A 23,805-nucleotide genomic window follows, 5' to 3' on the forward strand; every position below is an offset into this window, starting at 1 on the left:
AGTTTTCACTGGCAGTTAACCTCTAGGAAACAGGTAAATAATTGTCAACAACAGAGAGAGAATACTGAACATAAAATTAATGGGAGTAATAGCTTCTTCCCTAAAATATCTTATGGCTTGACATGATCACAACATCTGTTCAAGGGACAGATCAAGTCAGTTACACAACATAAGTCAGATGATTTCCTAAAAAGACCTTGTGGTGTCCAATATAGATGTATGTATTATTTTATTTTAAATTTTGCTAGATAAGCTTAAAATCCATGGACGCAACAAATATGGAAGCTTAAAGCCACCTTCTACGAGTTAGGCAAAACAGAGCAATCCAATTTTTTTGAAAATAAGTTAGATTCTTATCATCTTTCCTATCCCAGTGTTTTCCTTATCACAAATCTCTCAGAGAGCTGAAGAGGGCTGATTCCACTACTTCATGCCGCTGCCAGCTCACTTTGCTAACAGACCTGACCTGGTGTGTGCAGCTTAATAAGCCCCCTTCCCCTTGCTTGCTAAGTGCCCAATGCTTCTGCATTTACGGCACCGGAACATTTTGTGTCTATAAACAGAGGCTAAATCCATTGCTCCACAAGGAAAACACCTCCCCAGATCTCTACATTTACAATTGGTTTATGGGGTCATGTTGAGTTTCTTTTCTGTCTAGTCATAAATCCTGTAAACTTTTCACTACTGCTTCCATAGCAGCTTTGTCCGAGGTCAGGTCCCCATCTGCCAATAATTTCTTTTGGATGTTAACATTTCCAACCCTGAAAACAAATCTGTCTCTCAACGTTGTCCCTGAGAGAACATTCCCCAAACAAGAGTGCTCAGCGATGGTTCACCCTCCCCACTCCCCGACCCGCATTAAGATCAACTATATTGTCTGATGTGGACTCAAGTTGTTCCTGACATCTCGTATGAAACTATAAACATTCCACAATCATACCTGGCTTTGGCATTCAACCTTGAAACAAGGTCTTCTCCTGTTCCGTGAGACTTTTATCCCCAGCTTTGGTCACTCTTAGGAATCTTCTCAAAAAACCAAAGTTTTGCTACTGTGCAGGCTTAACGTTCTTTCTGCTCATTTTGCTTATCCTCTATCATTCATTTAATTTGCCAGAAAATGGGGACGCCATCCGTCTGCATATTGCTTCATGCCACCTCAGTCTGGGGGTCCATCCACACATTCAGGCAAACACTTATTTCTTCTTAAAACATTATCCCTCTAGGCATATAAATCTTTCAGTGGCAACTATCTGGGACAACAGACATGCAAACGAAACCATGCTGTCTCCCAAGTGACCAGTTACAAAACAATAGCAAGCTAACTGTGGATGGAGGCAAACTAATTTAGACTAGATATGGAATCTCCCCTGCCTCTTTAGGAGATACGCCACTTCTAGATACAGAATCAGTGGCCAAAGTCATGTTGCTTTGCCCAATGGTTCTTAACCTTGGGTTACTCAAGTGTTTGGGGACTGCAACTCCCAGAAGCCTTCATCACCAGCTGTGCTGGCTGGGGTTTCTAGGAGTTGCAGTTCAAAAGGACCTGAATAACCGAAGGTGAAGAACCACTGGCTTAGCCTAGTAAATTGCACTAGAGCAGGCCCACTTAATCAATGGCGATACAGTGAGTCGGCTCCTCCATAGGTTCCATTGATTCAAATCTATGCTAAAAACTCTAAATGTGACTTGTTTTAGCAAAGCAAGTTGTAGTCAGGATAGGCCCATTCGAATCAGTGGAACTTATGGAGGAGTTGATTCACTAAAATCCCCATTGATTCAGTAGACTGACTCTAGTGCATTTTACTACACTAAGACATAGGATCTTGGCCAATGTCTTATTTATGGTGCCCACAAAACACATTCGTCCATTTACCAGAAGCCTTCACCATTAGCTGGCTGACCAGGATTTCTGGGAGGATCCTGGGGATCCAAGGTTGGAAACTACTGGCCTAGACAGTCATACATTCCCTATCTACAACCTATGATTTGCATGAATTTTGGTGTGACAAAGATTCTGCTAATCCCCATAATATTGCATTGCTCCACTCCACATTAGGCACATGAAAGCATGATTACTCTCACAGCAACCTGATTGTGCAGAAGTAGAACTATACTCCAAATGTGTTAGGGATGTAAATCCTTCCTTCTCTCATTCCCATACACAAGGGCAAGGAACTGCAAAATTGTTCTCCATGCTGTGAGCGTAATATATATTTTTTACTCTCTTGAGAATGCTCTGGTATTGGCAAAGATTATTCTTGCATAAACGATGTAGATCTATGATAGCTCCTGTTTTTTGGTCACATTGATATTTCTGGTTTAGAAGCAGTGGATGGGTTGTCTGCATCTCTTTTGGCAATCTGCCTGTCTTTCTATGCACACACTTTGCTTCTCAGAGAGCAAAGAACTAGTTCTGCACAGAGATTATTTGCACAAATTGTGGAGTCCTTGGTTGTTTTTTCTTTTTAAAAGAGTAATTTTTTGGTGTGTGCTTGTACGGGAGGTGAAAAATCTCCTGAAGCTTGGAAAGAAATCTCAGGGTGGTGATGATCCTTCATCACCATCCTAGAGTAACAACCAGAGAGTGCAAGTCAACAGTGTCTGGAGAGCTGCACTAAGAATGACATTATCCAAGACACATCCCAAAGTTATTGTGAAACACGTAAACTGTTTATTATGGTGGGGGAAATAGTAACTATTATGAAAGTGGAGCATTTGGGTTAAAACCATCCTAATCCATGCCCTACTCCAGGCTGCATAAAGGCAGCACACTTCAGACCATTGTCAGTCATATTCCAGCATATAATAAACCTGGTTATCATGTGCAGAAAGATTGAGAGCACATGTACTTCCGTTTCGTGAGTCTGGCACCCATCAAGCAGGGAGTGCCTCCATAGGACTTCACTATTAAACATTGTACATTAGTTTAAATTGCTTCTCATCTCAAGTTTTACAATGCTGTAAAGTACAAGGTACTTTCTGAAACATTCTGGGAGAAGCTAGGCAACAGTCTGTGCTAAATTTCACAGAATATGAAAGGGATTCTGGTACTACAGCTAATAGACAATGACCTACAGGGTATATGACTCTCCCAAAGAAGTTGTCATGACTACTGTGTCTGCCACCGATATTCATAAATCCATTTGCTTTAAAGCCAGGAAATTCCAGTGCTCCACTGACTGCTTCATCCAACATGAAATGCCAGTTTGCATTTCATTATGTGTCAGATCCCATCCAGCTTAATGACGTAAGGAAAGACCATATTTTAAGGGACATGTGCAGGGGTATCAGAGTTATTTTTACATGCCTAACCTTAACCTGTGGAATTTCCGGATTTGGGCTTACTTGAAGCTATTTTCTTTCTTGAATGGAATTTCCTTGCTTTGTTTCGTGATCAGGATAGTGGAGTCGAGGGAGATTTAGGCTACCTATGCTAGAAAATTGGTTTATTAAGCACATTAGCATTTAATTTCATTTCATCTTCCTTTTCCTGTTTGTCTGCTTTATTCAATTAAAAAAATAGATCTGCCATTAGAAAGAAAATGGGGTTTCCTAAAATTATGTTGTGATTAGGGTTACTGTATAGCTCACTATTATTGTTTTGTACAAACAAAGCTTGTTGGAAGTTAATTTTAAGAAGAACAAGCTGAAACCATCTGTTGCTGAGCTATGCATCCCAGACCATCATCCTCACAACACTCCATTATGAATGGCTTCAGCATGTCCTTTGTTTATTCTGAACTTCCAAATTTTCCCAATATTCGAGGGCTATAATCCCAAAATTTAAAGATTCTCTGCCCATAACAATGCACTAAGGACTACAGTTACTGGAACTAACCGTGTCTACTTTTTAAATTGGATTTCACACCCCCCCCCATCAAGTAGAAGAATTCACAGTGGCAGACATAAATAGAATCCAAATATGTTTCATTAAAATATTTGCCCATTTTTTACTATATCATTAATATGAACTGAGACCATGATGTTTGATCAAAACCATTCACTCTAACCTTTTTACAGTAAATCATCATCATTACCATCATCTTAGAACTGCAAAGCTGAAAGGGACCCTATGGATCATCAAGTCTAGCCCCTTTCAAGGAGGCCCAGTGGGGAATCAAACTCCCAACCTCTGGTTCCACAGCCAGGGACCTAAACCACTGAGCTAAGCAGCAGTGGTGCTGTTTAATCAATTTCAGTCATTTCTTTTAATAAAACAAATGTAGAGACAAGGAGAATCTCACTGAACATGCTTTGCTTTCATATGGAAGTAGGTGTTCATTGAGCAGCTTTGTCCTTTATCTGATGCATGAATGAGGCAACAAGTGAAACTGATGTATTGATGGCAGGGACATGGGCTACACTGGAGTAGATGATGTGCTGGTCCTCCAGAGTTTGTTACAATCCCCTTGAGTCTAAGCCAACATAGGCTATACGTTGGCCAGTGGGAATTGCAGCCCAGCAACATCTGGAGGGCCACATGTTCCTTATCCTTGGTCTACATTAAGGGTTGTACATCTCAAACTAAATGAAGAGCCACTTTATTCATCTTTGTTAATTTTGGTGTATAACTATTTTCTGTAGGTGCAAAAACTGTAGAACATGAATTTTGAGAATATGTGTTTAAATACAGTACATCTGGGTTATACAGGTACATTAATGAAATCGTGCTGCTGCTGAATGCATATTCCAGATCTGCACAAGGTACAAACCAGTCCTTTTAAAAAAGATGTTTATTTCACCACAGAAATTTTGGAATAAATCTCATAGAACCGGCCTTCCTGTTAGACAAACTGGAACCACCGCAAGCAATGGTGCTGGGAAGTGGTGGCGGCAGCTGCTGTAGGAGGGGGTGCTCCTCCTGAGCATCTCAGGTGTTCTCTTGTGATATTCAGCATAGCTTGTCTGGAGACCCTTAAATCCAGTTTGGTGGCAGAGGCCACCTATCAGATCCCAGACCAGTCAACTTCCACAGTGTGGACAGGATACCATATTGTCCTTTGCCTCAGGCAGCAAAATGTCTTCAAGCTGCCCTGGAGTCTCAAATGCTTATGAAAATACAATTAAATCATTGTAGCTGCCATCTAGCATAACACATCGCACTGTCACTGAGCTGTCAGAAAAAACATACAGGGCCTCTAGACACTGTCCCGCAGGAGGGCTGCGATGTGGATCTGCCACAGAGAGAGCGCAGGAGAAGGAGTAAGGGGTGGAACAATTACAAGTGCCAGAATAATCCAGTATCTGGCCGACCATTTAAATAATTTTACTGGGATCCTTTGCCATTAAACCAGGAGCAAGCAACTTCCAGAGCCCAAGTTTAGAGTGTGTGTGTGCTCATGTATACACTCACACATACATGGGCACACCTAGATCTTGGAGGTCCCTATGCTTTTCTACCTCACCCCCCCCCCAAAGGAGAGTATGTTTTGTACTACAGGCCAGAAGCTCGTGTGAGAGCGAGGATGAGAAGACAGCAGGAATGGAGATAGCCTTCATTAAGCTTTTTACTGTGGGTTATCTGAAGATGGGTGTGACTCAGTTCCTCACATCAAAGCAGGACATGGTGCAGGCACCATCAGCCAGTGCTGGTAGTCTTTCTGCCACTCCTGGCAGTGCCAGGGCTAAGGCAGCAGCTGGCTCGCTTGGCGTATGGCAAAAAGAGCGAGCTGCTGGAGCCTGCCACCCCTGTCAGCAAAAACGACATCACCAGCCGGCCAGGGGCAAGGTGACTGAGAAGCCTCCCAGCAGTGACTGGGCAGCGAGACTGTTCGCGCTGGGAATGGAGTGGCTTCAAGGGCTCTGTTTTTGCTGCACGTGAAGCCCTGGCCAGCACTGCAGCGAGGAGTAGATGGGATGCCTCCCAACACTGGCCAGCAAGGGATGGAGGCCCTGCGCACTGGAGCCATTTTACAACAGCATCAGGGACTGCATTCTGTGCAACTCCCTTTGCCTTGTTCCATGTGTAAGATCACAGCCAGCAGAAAAAGAGTACAGGTTTCCTAAAACATTAATAGGAGGAAATGTCAGCAGGTATGGCTTGCTCACATAGACGTTGGTCCTGATGAAACGTCTTCTCCTAAGCAACTGTGAAAGGTAGGGTGGCCTTGCTCTCTTCTTCATCTGATTATAGGTAAACAGCAGCTGCCATACAATCCTACTTGGGAGGAAGTTCCCTTAAATCAGTGAGCTTACTTTTTAGTAAGAGGGTGTAAGATTGCACTTGGAGAGATTTGAAGGGATTGCTCTGCTTCTAAAGAAAAAAGGGAGAAAATGGGAGAACAGGAAGAATTAGATGTGAAAGAAAACCACATAACCATTAAAAAAAGAGGGACTGCAGTTACCTAGGGGAGAGATGCAGTTTAAGAACCCCCCAAATTTCAAGATGGAGGTATCCTCCTCTCCAGTCACTCTCTCTCTCTCTCTCTCTCTCTCTCTCCCTCTCTCTCTCTCTCTCTCTCTCACACACACACACACACACACACACACACACACATCCAAACACCTCTCTTGAGTGTTCTGGGATAAACATGTTCAGGAGGACTGCACGGACAGTTTTCCCAGGCCAGAAACAATGCAACCCATGACAGCCAAACAGCAGCTACTAACCAAGCAACCAGCCCCAGCTGTGTGGGAGATTCCAGTACAGCACTAAATACATGTAAGGTAAACAAAATGTGTCTTTGATGGAAATCATATGGCAAGCCTACATAAATGGCACAGTGCTGTTTCCCATGGTTCACACTAATAAAAAGCACACCTTGCATTTATTTTATTTTATTTTATTTTATTTTCAGGGAAACCAAGTTGTTCATTTGCAGCAAAGTGGGTGTTTTCCCTCCTCCCTCTTCAGAAAAAGCTAGAACTCCAGATTTCATCCATTAAATCTATCCTTCCTCTTGTTTACATCTGATTATAGGTTGACTGATACGAAGCCAGGGTTGGGAAATGCTTGGCCCTCCAGATGTTTTAGACTTCAGCGCTCTGAAGCCTCAGATAGAGCAACAAGGCCAACAGAAAGGATTATGGGTGGCAGAGTCCAAAACACCAGAAATGCCTGTGTTACCTAGCCCTGTGTTAAGCTGTCAAGATGTCTTCAGAAGCTTTGCCTCAGGCTTGTTGGGCGGGAGCAGTTGCTAAGCAACTGAGCTGTGAACCAACTGTTGTGTCCATCACCCTTACCCTCCCAAAGTGACCTTAGGCAAAAACTGTTCCTTCAGCTGTGTTCTCTCCTATCCTCAGCATCTACAGCAGGAGTGGGCAACCGTCACCTTCTGGATGGGTTTAGACTACAATTGTAGTCCAAAAATCAAGCAAGCAAGCAAAAATCCATACCCTTTCCTACTATCGCTAACCCCTGCCACTTTACAGTGAAGGAAGGAGGCCAGTTGTTCCACCGGAGCCACAACCGGGCTCCACCATTGTGCAGCAGCTTCCCAGCCAGCTCTTCCAATAATGCCTGGCTCTGAGTGGGTCCTCAGGCTGAGGCACTGTGGGAAGGGATGTCTAAACACCTTGCCCGATTAACCCTTTTCCGAATGCCTGAATAGGGATTAGGACTCAAGAATACATGTGAACAAATAAAACGTCCCTGCCTTTTAGTACAAGACCATGACATTATTTCCTTAATGCATACTCTGGCAGAGGGCAGCTTCAAAATTTATGCTTACAACTTTGGGTATGTTGTTAATGTAATGGTTTCTCATTCTGCAGCAGCTGGTTATTAGTTATTACAATGTAGACATGTTACAGAGGGCTAAGAAATCAGGTAAACCTTCAATCACATACAAGGGAAACTCTGAGCCAAAAAAACACAAAAAAACAAAACAAAACCCAAAGGCAAAAGTCGTCCATATGTTTGTGATCGAGACACCAATTTCCAGGGGTATCTAGAGAGACTTAGGAGCTTACTCACCATTTCCACAGGCAGTTTAGAGAGTTAAGGTAGTTTCTGGATGCTGTCAACAGAACAGTCCTGGAAGAACTCTGCTGGTTAGGGTCACCAACTTTTCAACCTGTTGGTTTCTGAATGTCACCCTGCTTTTGAGAGCAGAGTTAACTGGAAATATCAGTATACTGGAGAAGCATGACTTGTTCCGAAAGAGTTCAAGGATGAGAGCTCTTGACTCCCTTTCTCTCCATCTCAACAATTTCAAAAATTCCAGGTACCTGTGAAGATCTGATGACCTGAAAACCTCCCTCCACAATCTCAGTCTTGTGTTGGCAGGCATTGTTTCTTGAGTCATGTTGGGTCATCTGTTTTCAGTGCTCTGATTTTCAGGGTCAGCCCAAGTCTCAAGATGGGGCTCCTAATTGAAGTCCTGGAGTCAATGTAGGCTAGGGTGGGTGACCTCACCAGAGCCCTGATGCCTAGATCTCAGAGGACCATTCATGGGCTCCCCACCCTCAAATTTTTAATAAAACAGGAGGTTACTGGAAAAGGTCTCTTCTGGCTTTTGGTGGCCAAATAATTTTAGAAAAACAATTACATTGGGACATGCGAGTAGGGTGCTGGGGGCAGATTTAGGCCCCTGGGGATTGGGTCACATGCAGCTCCTGCTGGTGTAGACATTCTTGGACTAGGTAGAATGTTGGTTCTTCTTGGTACAAGGAACTTTCCTAAATTCAGAAGTGTCTCTGTTACAAATTCTAGACACCTGCTTTCTCCTTCATGTCAACACAGCACAGATATGACTGTAAACTTCTCAAAGATGACTAAAACCTCATATGCAAGAGTACTTGAAGAGTGCATAGAGCATCACGTCTTACCACTACATCCAATCATGCACCGGTACACACATAATATAAGGCTGGGGGTTTTTCTAAAGGAGAGGAAGCATACTTGTATAATCTGCACCGGTTCCATAAACACTGTTGTCAACATGTCAACATTAGTTAGAGAGCAGGTTAGAAGTTGTTTCTGGTCGAGTCAGTTTTCTTCCCCAGAGTAAAAGCCCAGGAGATGGAGAAGTAGCCTTGATGTTTTCGTTCTTCCTTTCTAAAGATTACATGTGTAGATGTGAGGATCAGTATTTAGAATTGTATGTACAGAGTTGGCCAATTTGCAGACATCCAGATATTTTTCAACTCCAACTGTCAGAAGCTTTAGAGGCAGCATAGTCTTTTTTTCTTTTTTGAAAGACTGTGAAAGTTGTACTTCAGCAAAAGTCAAAGTGGTACAAATGGCTCACACTTGACTGTAATTAGGCATATATCCTCACTGGGGCTTACTCTTAAAAAAGTAGAATTTCTTATTATTATAGGATCACACTGTACAGCTCTAACAAGGGGGGGGGAGAATGTGCAGGGATGGGAAAGATGATGATGTTGATGAGGATACACATTTCAAAATACTCCAAGCCAACTATTGGTTATTCTGGAAGTTGTGGTCCATTCCCAGTGTCCAGGGAAGTACAACTTGTCACTGGCACTATCCAATAGGTGCTTCACACATCTCTTATAGCAATGCTGAATATACTGTTTGGAGCTGATTTTGGTTTTGCCCAGGACTGAGTGAACTTGAAGCACTATTGAAAATTGCAAAAATCACTTTGAACTGTGGTCCACGATGGGATGGAGTGAGTGGTGGGAGAGTAAATGTATGTAGCACAGGCAAAGATAGGCTCCCCAATTTCTCCCCCAGCTCCCTGTCAAGTCATCATTTGGAGACAACTGAAGAGGCACATCCTGTAGATGCCACTGAGCCAGTGGGCTCAAGAAACAAGAGACAGACTGCAGCTCTGATGATAGCAAAGGAGTGGCAATCAATCAGCTGCAAAGATCGTGAATATTACTCCCCAGTGATTGCTGTGTTATGGGTTTCAGGAAATGTAACATCCTCTTAAGGGTTATAAAGCTCAGAATCCCTTCAGCTCTCTTTATATAATAAATTGGAGATTGTTGTTCAGGCATCTTCTGTTATGGAGGGAAAATGGATTTTGAACGGCTGCCAGTAGGAGAGTTTGAGATTTCCACCCACCCACTCACCCACCCCCCAGCTTAATGACTTGCAGATCAAAAGCATGAAGCCTAGCTGCACCTTTTGAACCATTTTCCCATTCAACCCCGAAAATCCACATCATTTTCTCTTGTACCGACCCTGTTATTTTTGGTACTATAGTATCAAACTTTAAGATCATTCTTTTCTTTTTCTTTTTTTTAAAAAAACAATGGGGAGGGGGCAGCATGGAAGCTGTCCAATGATCTCAAAGCATATGTTTTTGATTCTAATAAGATTATGGATGCCGAAGGAATAAAAATGGAAATCGCTACTGCCAAGATATGAAAGTAAGTTTGCATAGTAAAATAATTTAAACTCTAACATTTGGACCCAATAAGGCTAAACAGAACGTTTATTCCATGTTTTTGGAAAGCAGGCTTTTTCTGCACACTAAGTGGTACCCATAAAAAATAATGATTCTCAGTTCATTTCTATAAATTATATTGCTTTATAGTTTTCCGGGGTACAGTTGTGTATCGAATTCTACGGCAAACACCTGGGTGTAAAGTGCAATAAACTAGTAGGTTTCCCTAGGAAAAAAAGGTCTGCTTTCCTCTAAAAAAAAGAGAGAATAAAGAATGAAAAATACAGTCATAACCTAAAAAATAGCGGTGTTCTTTTTTTAAAAAAAAGGCAGGGGAAGAAGAACATAAGAAGAGCCAAGATCAATCAGACCAAAGATCTATCTGCTCCAGTATTTTGTTCCCACAGTGGCCAACGCCATGACTATGAAATGTTCACAAGCAAGACATGAGTACATCACCCTCTTTCTCATGTTCCTTTGAGCAGTTGTTCTTGGCCATTTTGCAACCTCTTGACTGAAAAAAAAACTTTGAATTTAATTCCATGTTTTGCATGCAATATTCTAGGAGAAGAGGAAGCCGCCATGAGCAAGAGAGGGTTTTCCACAGTTAGCCAGGCACCTTGCAATCCAACAAAATGTTTCTTTTCTGTATTATTTAAAATATTTAGATATGACCAATTTACTAAATCTAGGCTTCCAGGAGAATACCTCCCTTCTAGCTCTCAACTGTTTTACTTGAACTTATTACCTCACCCCCAATTCCAGTTCACATTGATTCCTATAACTATTCATTGTTATTTCTTAAAAGCCGCAGTTGTGAGTGGTTTTTTTTTTTAACAAACGTATGTATCCTTGGGCAGATGCATTTACCAACAGCCACACTTAAGCAGAAAAGAGGAAAACCATGATTATCTGAAAGTCCCATTCAGCACAAACAGTATCATTGGATTTCCCCTTCTCATTTTTTTCTTTTGTCATATGTGCCAAAATCCAATTGAGAAAAATAGTACACATAATGGTAACAGCTTTTCCAGCACGTTTCCCTGCATAGGATCACAATATTGCCCAACCAGTCACACAAAGGAGAGTGTATCAGAGGGAGAGAATGCTTGCACAACTGCCCTTACACAATCACGTTCGCACCATTACACTTAGTCCTACAGCAACCATACAGTTTTCTATATAGTATAAATATAGTCACCTGAACATTACTTTCATATTTGTAGCCTTCCTTCCTTGCTAGAGCCAAGGGTAGGCCACTCAGTATTTCTATTCAAAAAGAAGGCCTGGGCTTTCAGGGTTTCATCCAAAATAGTGCTGAGTCAACTTCTGCTCCTGTCACCTAAATTCCCCTTACACAAGCAACCTCTCTGAATTTTCGCTAGTAGGCTGCAGACCCTCTAGAATAGTTTGGGAAAGAGGCACAATGGATTTGTAGAGTGGAGGGATATCCCATCTGCATGGTCCACTCTGCCGGCTGGATACAACCCTCTCTGCTGAAGAAATGACTGGCAAACAAATTAATCCTCGCTACTGTGTTTGTCATTTTTGGACATCAGCTCCAGGACATCACAGTCAACATAGCCAAGGGTCAGAGGTTAGGGGAGTTCCGGCAAGAGCTGGGGATTGGGAACCATTTTAGAGATGGGGCTTCCCTTCATATCAATTATAAACTATTTCTGAGCACATCATATGGAAGATCAAACAATGGATGAAGTTAGCAACCGTCCATCCTATATTTGCTCATCCAGTCTTGCATGCTGCCACCCAATCCTTTTCTGTTGTTGTTGTTGTTGTTGTTGTTGTTGTTGTTGTTGTTGTTGTTGTTGTTGTTGTTGTTGTTGTTGTTGTTGTTGTTGTTGTTGTTGTTGTTGTTGTTGTCAAGTTAGAAACAATGTATAGAGATCCTAACAGGGCTTTCGAGTTAAGTGTGGTATTTGGGTTTTACCAGTTCCAGACCCCCGGTGAGCTTCAACGACTGAGCAGAGATTCAGACCTTCGTCTTCAGAATCCTAGTTCATCACTCTAAACAAAACAAACATCTGGTAAGAGTGGCAAGGGAGACACCACATGTTTTACAATGACAAACAGGATGCTATGAAGGTGCCTTAAATCAGATCAGATTATTTGCCCATCTAGCCCGATGTTTCCCGCTCTGACTGGGACTGCCTCTTTCCCATCTCTCTCTCTCTCTCTCTCTCTCTCTCTCTCTCTCTCTCTCTCTCTCACTCACTCACTCCCTCACTCTCTCCCTCCCTCCCTCCCTCCCTCCCTCTCTCTCTCTCTCTCTCTCTCACACACACACACACAGACAAAGCCACAGGATTTCAGTCATTGTTACTTTTTTAATGCAGTGTAATGTTTACTGATTACACTGAAAACATTGAACTCCATAAAACATTCCAGTGCAGAAAAAGCAAAACTGACAGCCTCTCCCATCTATACAGGCCAGGGGTAGATATCTCATACCCACATGCACATCACAAAGCCATTTTTGTGATCCATATGCCCTCCTCCAAATATTACTTTGAAAGGCAAGCAAAAGAATAACACCGCAAAATTTGCCGCCGCCAACTTTTTTCCACCACAGGACTCCCCTTTTTAAAATGTTGCTTTTTCTCCCTCTAAGTCAACCTACCAACCCTTTCTTTTCTTCTTCACATGAGTTTGCTTTGGAAAGTACCTTGTGACATGAGTGGTGCAGCTCCAGCCACTTTTCTGGCTTATTTGCTGTTATCCTATGTTTAATTCACTTTACCTACACTGGTCCAGCGCCTACCTATTGTTTTCAGCAGAGGGTCTGTCTGTACTATGTTTTTGTGGCCTCAGTTTGAGAGAGATCTCCAAAGATTGGACAGATATGAAACATACTGTAGCTGTGGAGGCATGAAATCAGTTATGGTCAATTACCAGCAAATGTGCCTAGAGTTTAGGTACCAAAACAGTGTGCAAGACCCCACTCAGAATGGAACTGAAGAGCCAACAGGCAAGGCAGTACAAGGAGTGGATGAAAGAAGGCAGCTGGGGATGTTAGTTTCATCAAAACACAAGACTGGGGAACCTGTAGCTTTCCAGTGCTGCTGGCCTCCAAATCCCATCAGCCCCAGCTAGTATGACCAATAATCAAGGACGGTGGCAGTTGTTAAACTCAGCAACACCTGGAGGGCGACCAAGAGCCCATTCATTATCCCCATCCCATTTCCCCCCCCCCTTGGGTTTTGGAGTTCTGAATTATGTGATCTGGTTTATGAAGTGGTACTTGGTCTCAGGCTCTCCTTCCTGGCAGGTTTGTTGTGAGGACAAAATGGTAACAAGAGCTGCCTTGAAGTTACTGGAGAGAGAAAAAAGTTACATGGAACTTACAAACTAACTAATTAACAAAGAAGGAAATAAACAAACCTGCCACTCCAGTGCTAAGAGCTACAGCATCACTAGGGGTTTCCCAACCACTGGGATCATCTTTATAAAAATTTAGCTTTTTCTCCCGCTGGGCCAACCCAACCACCCTTCCATTTCTTCTTCGTATGAGTTTGCTTTGGAATGCACCTTATAAAATGAGGGTGTTTTTTTTTAATCTGACAAGGTTAAAGTTTGCCGAAACAGCTTTTAAATGTTCTGCCATGGGCTGACGATGCTGTCAAAGTCCAGCATCCCTCTAAAGAGGAGCAAAGATGCTGGAAGGGTACCAAGCAAACATTCTATAGTTCTGAACAGCATCTTTCAAAGTAGCAGCCCTACGAGAGCAGAAGCGCTCAGGGGAATCTACAAAGCCACTTATTCTTTATTTTATTTTATTTTATTAAGTAAAAGAGCTAGTAATCTCCGCTTTTTGTTCAAGTTACCAGCGGCCGGTCAATGTTGGTTGAAAACTAAAAATGTATACTTTTACATTCTTCACACCAACGGCGGTTGCCAGCTGGCTGGATAGCCTTGCGTTGCAACCTAGGGGGCTTCCAGGATCTCAACATCTGCAAAATTATGCTTTGATTTTTGGCACCAGCAAACCTCGCGGGACGAAAACTGAAGCAATCAACAGCAAGAACTCACATTTTGACATGTTAAGCAAGAGACTGCTCTTCGATGCGTTTGCCATTTGGAGAAGAGGAGAAAAGAATACAGTGGAAGAGAAACAGAGCGGGCTGGTTGGTGGGGGTGGAATAGAGTAGCCGACAGACATCAGTGCTACAGTATTTCTGCTACCAGGGAGAGTGGCTGCTGGAACCGGTGCAAAGGAACAAATTATGAGAGGAATGGGAATGGAAGGAAATTGGCAGGCTCCTACCTCTAATGCTTATTTTTCAGTTCCACTGTGTTCATTATATTCATTGCAGAAGTCTAAAAAGTGTAATTACTTAATGTTTGGGCTGATGGAGAAAGAAAGAAAAATATGATGACTCCTATACAGGGGGTGGGGGGGGAGAAGGTGTTTTGCTGCCATTTCCCCCTCCCCTTCTCAGAGTTTTTACTCCAGCAACCTGGGATCCCTTTGAAAGTTTTGATAGCTGTGTAAACAAACTAGCTAAAATCATCTTGATCTGTATTAAAATAGACAACCCTATGCAGGCTGGAGAGAACAGAGGGGAAAAGGCAGGTAATCTGTCCATGTGGCCCATTACTTGTCAACGTTGGCAACAGACAAAGAAGAACCAGAAATGGGCAGCCCAGAGCAGCTTTCTCCAAGGCGATGCCCTCCAGGCTTTTGAGACCACAACTCCTATCGCCCCTGCCATTGGCCACAGGATGGTGGGAATTGGAATCCAACAATATCTGGAGGGCAACAGATGGAGGAAGGCCAGCACAAGGCAAGGCACAACCCCTATATTGCACATGGCCTCAGTTCACTTGTCAGGAATGGTTGCTCATTAATTTATCACACCCTCTTCTTGAGAGGGAGACTCCAGCCCTATTCAGGCCTTTTGTCCAAAACTGTGAGGAACTCTACTCATGATGAGGGATGGAGGTGGGCCGGTAAGCCCTATCGTCTCATTCCACCTGGAAGTACAGCAGATCTTTGCAGACAAAGTTCTTCAGAGGGTCTTGTAAGCATGTTCAGCTGAATGTGCTTATGGGAGTTTCTGCTGACCTTCCTAAACATATGGAGGTGTGTGTGTTTTTTTCCACATGTGATGGTGGGGACATGTGGGCTTAGATCCATCCCCATGTCCCCATAACCTTTTTAACCCTTCTTGCTCTCAGCTGTAATGCTTGAATAGGGCTGTCCAGTTCCAAAGTATTTCACTAACCAAAGGATTGTTTCATGCATCTCATTAAACAGTAAATCCTAAGTTTGTAGTTGGATCAGCCAACACTGACCTCCTGACCAATGTGTCTATGATATACATTTAAGTAAATATGTGTGGAAACCATGCACAGGTCCAAAAATATATTCTGTAAAGAAGTCCTAATACTGAGATATACAGTATTTCCACTTAGAAACACAGAATTACAAGTTCTGTGTGACTGTTAACTTACTGGATCTATAGTGTATTTTAAAGTACATAATGCTAGTAATGTCTATTTTCGCTTTTGCTCTATTTGAGTTTTTCAAATATCAAGTGCTTTCTCTCTCAAATTTGAGGAAAAATGGCTTTTTTCAAAAGTGCTTTTATTGTTTTAGAAAAAGAATTAAATTAAATTTTCCCTCATCTGCACTGGTGAAAACCAACAGCTATATCAGTGACTATAATGGACATAACAGGGTGTACCTCATTGCCACATACAGACTACAAGCCCAATTCACTACATCAGAAATAATTTTACAAACAGGGATTTAAAACCAATCTTTAAGAGATAAGTGCTTGTGATTTTTGCCCACATGGGTGAACCAGGCAACTCTGCTTTGGACCATTTCCAAACAGTTGAAATTTCTAAAGATGCCATGTTCTTTCTGCCACAGATATGAAGAAAATTTCAAATTCTGGTAAATTCCTCTCTTGTGTGTTCTGTGCTGTCAAGCCGGAACTGACCTATAGTGACCCTAATAGGGCTCCCAAGGGAAGTGAAGATATTTAAGGAGTGGTTTTACCAGTTCCACCCCGCGCCCTGTGAGTTTCCATGAGTGAGCAAACCAAAGCCTCCCTAAGTCCTAATCCATCACTCTATCTACTACACCACAATGGGAACCAATTCCCACTTTCCTCTCTACATTGAACCAAACTGTGCCTTTAGAGCACGCTATGTATATGACTCCATGAGGCAAGCTGAGATAAGAAATAGCTCAAGTTGTGTGCTAGAGGTTGATCAGATCTGACGTAAGTATGCTACCTACTGAAGTGATTTTCCATCAGTGGTAAACATACCTCTAGCAGGACACTGGATTTCCAGAATAATTGCTAAGAATTCCCTCTCCCTCAGTCTTTCTGTAACATGTAACATGCTCTCTGCATGTAATATTATCTCCCATGGTTTACGCGTGTATGACCTTTTGGCATACACATTTTGAACACAGTAGTCCTCATCATCATCCTCTCTTTCCAGCACCTATCAACTGACTGAACATAATAAATATATACCTCTAAACAAATCAGTCAACAGTTTCCAACTTCTTGGACCAGCTTGTTTGGTAGAATGAGTGATGGGGCAGAAGGCATGCAAGGTTGGGTACCACCAGTCTATAGCAGTGACAGCACATTACTGGGGCAGGTTTGGTACCCCCACCCCTTTGAAATTTAGGGGCAAGGCATTCTTCTCTTCTGCTCTAAGAATCAACATCAGATCACAGTGAAGTAGCACTCCTGCTTAGACCACAAACCTCTGGGGCTTTAAGGGTGGTGCATTGCGGAAGCTGTACTTTTTCAGATTGTTTCCAGGATGTGGTATACAACACAATGGTTCCTTCCATCATTTCCAATGGTTGGCCTATTCATGTTTCCCATCAAAGTAGCCCTTCTTGCATTCCTTAATTTAGTCTAGTCTCCATGATACAGCAGCCTCGTCAGGTAAAGTGGTCACTGTAACTGGGATTTGCAAATACAAAGGCTGTAGTGAACCAGTTGGTCACACTTAGATCACAGCTTGGAAATGTTACTTCTTGGACTATAATTCTCACAATTTCTCAGCTAGAGAGTTGTAAGGAAAATAAAGCACATTTTTTCCAGGTTTCATTCAGGTATATCAGGAAAAGATCATTCAGATATATCAACTTCACAGAGATTGGTATGATGTCCATAGGAGTGGATTAAGGTATCAGTTTCACTTTGTTTGTAGAATCATGGAGCTGGAAGGGGCCATTGAGTCCAACCCCTTGCTCAATGCAGGAATACAGATCAAAGTATATCTGACAGTTGATTGTCCAATTTTCTCTTGAACGAGTCCAGTGTTGGAGTACCTACCACCTCTTGAGGTAATTGGATCCATTGTTGTACTGCTCTAACAGTTAGGAATTTTTTCTTGATATTTAACCAAAATCTGGCTTCCTGTAACTTGAGCCCCCGTTGCATGTCCTGCATGTTTTCCCACATGCAAAACTTTAAAATTTCATGATCTTTCCAGAGACTGGAAAAATTACCTTTTGAGGCCCAGAATTTAATCAAGAAGGCCAGTGGCTGTGGAATTCTATGCGATAATAGCTTTAGTTCTTAAAAAATAACCTTACTTGTGTTTTTTTTTCCTATTGAATTGGGAGGGGGGGATGTCCAAGGTTACAAAGTTCATGTCAAAAACAAACGGAATGAAATGATCTATTTTCTTCATTAGTGAAATTCAGTAAGTACAGCCACTCCCAGTATGATGAGGACCATGTAGAACCTGCTTGCCACTCACCTCTTAAGGATGAAGAGCATATGGTAGTGGAGGAGGAGGTGAGAAGGGGTGAACCTTATTCAGAATTCACAAAATGGCCCCGAGAGTCAAAGACAGATTTCTGAGAGCTGAGCACGCAAAGAGTTCTGTCCGGCCAGGGGTGGGGAGGGAATCTGTTTGTTTCACTTTCTCCTTTCTATGGGCACTGTTAGTTTAAGATTAAAAATGAGTTTCTGTCAAACGTGACGATCTTGTAATGCTCCTAACAAAAACTGAAGGCTACAAAATCTTCAGACTTCTCTCCTTCCCCTCATGTCTGAAGAGTCTCATCAATGAACTCTTAGCAAACCATGTGAAGTATAGGCTTAGGGGACCAGGGGGGGCTTAGCAAGCTCTGAAGGAGGGATAGACATTTTCCCAAACCCTCTCCATTTCAACTCTGTTAGCAAACCTACTGTGGCCTTGTCATCGGATTATAAGAACAGTTTACTAATTTATCAGGTAACTGTTTGTGTTGCTGTAAAAATTACACAATTATATACCTGTGTCCTGGTACTGTGCAGTCTACACAACCTGGTTCTTCCCTGGGAGGCACAGTGGGGAATCGAAACACACACACACACACACACACACACACACACACACACACACACACACACACACACACACACACACACACACACACACACACACACACACACACACACACACACACACACACACACACACACCAGAGAGCAATTTTCTATTACCAAATAGGACTGCCTACATTTAATCCCAGCTCTTTTCCATTGCTAAATACTTCATTCGTATGCATTTTCTGGAAGTACAGACCTCACTGAGTGTGAGCCTTAACATGCCTTGTACAAAGTGAGGCAAAAATTTTGAACCTATGGCTCTGGGCAAGAACATTGCACCATAACTGAGAGTCACATCTGTCTGCCTAAGCTATCATCTAGAAGACTGGGCCCTGAGCCTCGTCCACATCTACACCTTCATCTCTGTTACCCAGGACACAGCACTGTTGCCAGCTGTTGCCTTCGTTCTCTTATGCTCATTCTTTCCTCCAAGAATCATAATGTTTCCTCTGCAATTCATACTTTATTTAGGTTCTTTACAAGAGGCCAGGAACTTCTGCATAGCAGCTGTGGCAAAAAAATCAAGGGCTGTAATTTCAAATGATGTTGTTGCAGATTACATTTCTTTTTTTGCCATGAAAATGTGCATAATAATTTTAAAATAGGAGAAAGCTTTGGGGAGATGATTGGTCATTAAAATAACATTGCTTTTCTCACTAACCAAAAAGCATATCTTGGCTACAAGCCTCTATCCATCAAGCTCAGTACGACTGACTTCTGAGTAGCCATGTCTTAGATGGTGCTGTTTATCTTCATTGACACCTACAGGTATTTCCTCATTCTATATTCGACCCAGTGCCTTTCATTTCTCTTCCTGAATTGCTTCTAAGAGCTCTGGGCACAAATCAGAGGCAGGCGAACACTGAGCCTTCAACTGTTGTTAGACAACAGTTCCCACCATCCTTTATTCCCCGAGCCAACAGGTAGGGAGGATGGAAGTTGCAATCTAGCCATATCTGGAGTCTACACATTTCCCATACCTGGCCTAGAACACAGTGAGACAGGAATTGATGCGTCAAGACATTTTGGGCCCATCTTACCTTTCCATGTGTTGTCATCTGCCCTGTTTGTCCATGAAAATGGAGACTGGGTTCCAGTGGGGACCTTAGGCTGGCCAAACTGCTTCCTTCAGCAGAGCTAGAACAAAGTGATTCCTCTTCTCCTATACAGCCCCCTCAAAGGGTACTCCAGAAGTCAATTTTGGGAAGCAGGAGAGGCTACAGAGCAAGCTGGGAGGGAAATCCCATCACATAAATTGGACTCAGAGGAGGTTGGACTCAGTGGCAACATAGGGCCCGCCCAACTCGATTATTCTATGATTCTGTGAAACAGACACCCATCATTGAATTTGACACCATGTTTTGTTTGTTAAATAACTGCACAAATATTTGCCTTTAAAATACATCTAGACATGCATTGCTAAATGTATTTTATCTCAGGGCATGTACATATATGTTTTTGTAGAAAAAAGGGGGCGGATATATTCCTTTTTAGGACCAAACTATATCAGATTTGGGAAGTGCAAAAGATTAGCTCATTCCACCAGAATTCACACAAGGAGGTTTTTGTAGCTTATTTCAAAAATCATTTGTTTAAGAGTAGATTTTTTAAAAAAAAACTACAAAAATTAACTAGCCCTGTAGTGAAGTCAGTACAAGTGAGAAAAGGTAACCTGTCTAAGGCTGGGCAAACAGATTTATGGGAGAGGTGCTTAAGCGGTTTGGCAGGTCTTCCCAAAACAACACTTTGCCCATTCTTTCACCCTAGCCTTTCGCCAGCATAACTTGGGCTATTGTGCTGGGAAACGGCAAAACCTGCAGTGGCAACTTGTTCTAATTAGAGAGTCTCCTCTTGGGTTCCTGGTATGCAATCTTCAAACTTCCTCCCCTCATGTCTTTCCTGAAGGGTCTCATAAATGAACTCTTTGGTCATTTGGTCTTTAGCAAACTATGTGATGTATAGGCCGGGGGTGCTTAGCAGGCTCTGAAGGGGGCATAGACATTTCCCAAGCGACTCATTAATTAGTGGCAATTTGCCACCATGAGTGCTGCCATTTCCTTTCTTCTGCTGCAGCTATCACAAAAGGATTTGGGCCGCTGGTTTTTAATAGTCATTTCTCACCCTTAGTTACTTCCTTCTGGGAGAAAGAGGACTTGGAGAAAGGACTTGGTCCTTGCATGATGTTAAGGCAAGCCAACTGTTTGATCATAGGGTCAAATTGGCTCTGGAGAAGCATTCTGAAATAAAGGCAGGGAGGGGGCTATCAGACACAGCAGCTTTAAAGGAATGTTTCTCTGGAGAGACAACAGTTTATCACCTCCTAATTGTAAAGCTGGAGGCACATATAAAAGCAGGCCCTCATTTGTTGAAAGCTTTTACTGAGCCTACTCTATTGATCTTCAAGTTGGGAAAAGACTTTCCACATTTCCTTTTCACAGTTCCATTAAACTCAGTCCATCCCCTTCCTTTTGGGGAGAAAACGTTAAAGTAAGAATACCAAAATGTAAAAGCTAGTCCTCCCGTTTGCACTCCCTTAGCGGATGTGCAAGGGATGGAGGCTCAAGAGAAGAATTTGACAAGCTGCTCTAGCCATAAATCATCCCTGCTCTGCAAGATGCCCCTTTCCTCCTGCCATGCACTTCTTAAATCGCTACTGTTCCACAGTGAACGTATTTGAATTGAAGAGTATTCTGTTCAGTAGCTGACAAATCACCGAGCTGAGCAGGCAGAGATGTGGTAAAATTATTATGCAGATTATTTTTCCTTTCAAACCATCTCCCTCCGCAGTTTTCCTTTTCAAAAGAAATGGCTCCCCGTGGATCTTCGTGGCTTTAAAATTTCTATTTTTGGACCCTGGAGGGAGAGACATGCTGCTCACAGCCCACAGGATATCCACCCTTTCAAGGAGACACGGCCAACCCCCCACGCTAGAGATGAGTAAATTGTTTCCTCTAAGAGCAAGGACAAGATTCCCACCCCCGTGCCTCCAATCCCATTTTAATGAACCAGACCTGACTAGCAGCTGTACGTTAGCATTGGTGGCAAGACAACACGCATAAGTCCAATAAATAAATAAATAAATAATCACCTCACAAACTGGGTGCAGGTTAATTTGTGTAGCACACACAGTTCTGTCCCCCCACTGCTACTCCCCACCCTAATGAGGATCTGCCAACAGAGGCAGACATCTTGTTCTGTCTAATGTTGGGGGTGGACTTCAAAATGAAGAGATAGCTTTCATTTACCAGAAGTTTAGGCTTCTAGACTTAATAACTGAAAACAGGGTTCCTTTCTTTGGGCCCAAAAAAGAGAGAGAAATCATCCCAGCCTTGCTGCTAATTAGTGTTTGACTCAAGTGTTCAAGTAAACTGTATTTTGGCAAGTTGGTCTTTCAAACAGGGTCCATATTGGGAGGAAACAAATAACTGAATTATGGGGCTGAAGTTTAGTATCTTCTCACTGCACACCTGTGCAACATGAGAAGACCACCACAAAAAATTGGTGCTTAAGGCAAGCCAAACCAAACCCTCCACTTGCCCAATAGCAGGGCCGCTCCCATGGGGAAGAGTGAGCAAAGCATTATCATTTTGGTCATTTCCAACCATGAATAGGGATGGATGCTAAATCTTCTCTCGTTGCGCCTAGAGAGGAGTGCCCCCAACCCAACGAAGATACCTAGGGATGGGGCTTTGCGAATTTTTGGGTTTCCATTCCCAGAAATCACTGAGAATCCACCACCACCCCAACAGAATTCTGGGACTGGAAGCTGCCCCAGTGCTCCATGGGAAGTAGTGCCATTACCCATTAGACTCTATAGGGGGAGCCTCTCACTGGGCTAGCTTTCCCATGGAGGACTGTGGTGACTTCCAGGAAGTGGTGGGAGCCAGGGAGGATTCCCTTCTTCTTTCCAGCCAAGACAAGTGGAATAATGCAGACCATGGTGGCAGAAAGACCTCCCTTTTGCCCTTTGATCTCTCCTCTCCCTGTCCTAGAATTCTGCCTGGGGGGATTTCAGGTGTCTTCCGGGAATGGAAGGTCAAGAATTCCCAAGTCCCATTACTAGTGACAGCCACGCTGCAAACCTTTAAAAGTGGCCCAATGCCACTAGCTGTCATCCATTTCCCCCCTTTTGTTTCCTTTGCACTGAGTCCAAAGATACTATCTTGAAGCTGGTAAACATCTATCTCAGCTTAGAATTCTCGCTGAAGAGTTGCAGAATTTAACATTTCCACAGGTGGGGCCAAGCCGAAAGAGGCAGAAAGCTCTCAGGCCTGCGATATTAAATCCTCTGATTTGCGTAGCCGGGGACACTTCCCCATTAAGTTTTGGGCAGAATGCAGAAATGACTTTTTATCACCAAAATAAAATGAAAAACGCTGCACTGCCAGCAATATCTCGTTCCTGGACACCCCTTTGCACAAGGCTTCTCAGATAACAGGGGAATAAATCAGCACATGTTTTAAGAAAGCACCGTAGGATGGAGTGACATGCAGCAGGAAGTTGCAAAAAAAAAAAAAAAAAAAAACTTGACAATTACAAATCAGAACTGGGGAAAATGACAGACACCTGGAAGGATAAAGAGAAAGATGTTAACATCAGAAGATGTTCAGGTAGAGGCTGGTGAGCATGACGTGATCTTCCTGCTGTTTCCAATTGTCATGGGCTTTGAGCAGGAAGCAATTCACCTGTGGGTTATTCATCTAAAAAGCAAATATAAACACTGCAATAAGTGAAAGCCAACTTCCCTTGAGCCTAGCAGTGACTTCAGCACCAGAACATATCCTCGATGCCCAGGCGGTGGCAGCAGCCACTTTTCCCCGGCTCTGAAACATGCATTTAGTTCACAGTTTTGCAGCCCAGTTTCTAAGGTACACCATGTAAAACACCTCACCCAGCTCCGTGTATAACGTTTCTGACTCTTCACAGCTTCTGCGTGACTTGTCTGTCGGAAAAATGACAACCACTTGCGTGAGCCTGCCTCCGCCCTCAGTTCAAGAACAGAGGGCCAGACTAGATAATATGTTGAATGGGGAGCGGAGAAGAACCAGAATCAGGATTAAGACTCAGGGCAGGCAGAGTGCAGTCCTTTCTTAAATACTGAAATTCCAGAGAAGCCCCCCTCC

This window comes from Pogona vitticeps, chromosome 1 (assembly GCF_051106095.1).
Source record: "Pogona vitticeps strain Pit_001003342236 chromosome 1, PviZW2.1, whole genome shotgun sequence".
NCBI lineage: Eukaryota > Metazoa > Chordata > Lepidosauria > Squamata > Agamidae > Pogona > Pogona vitticeps.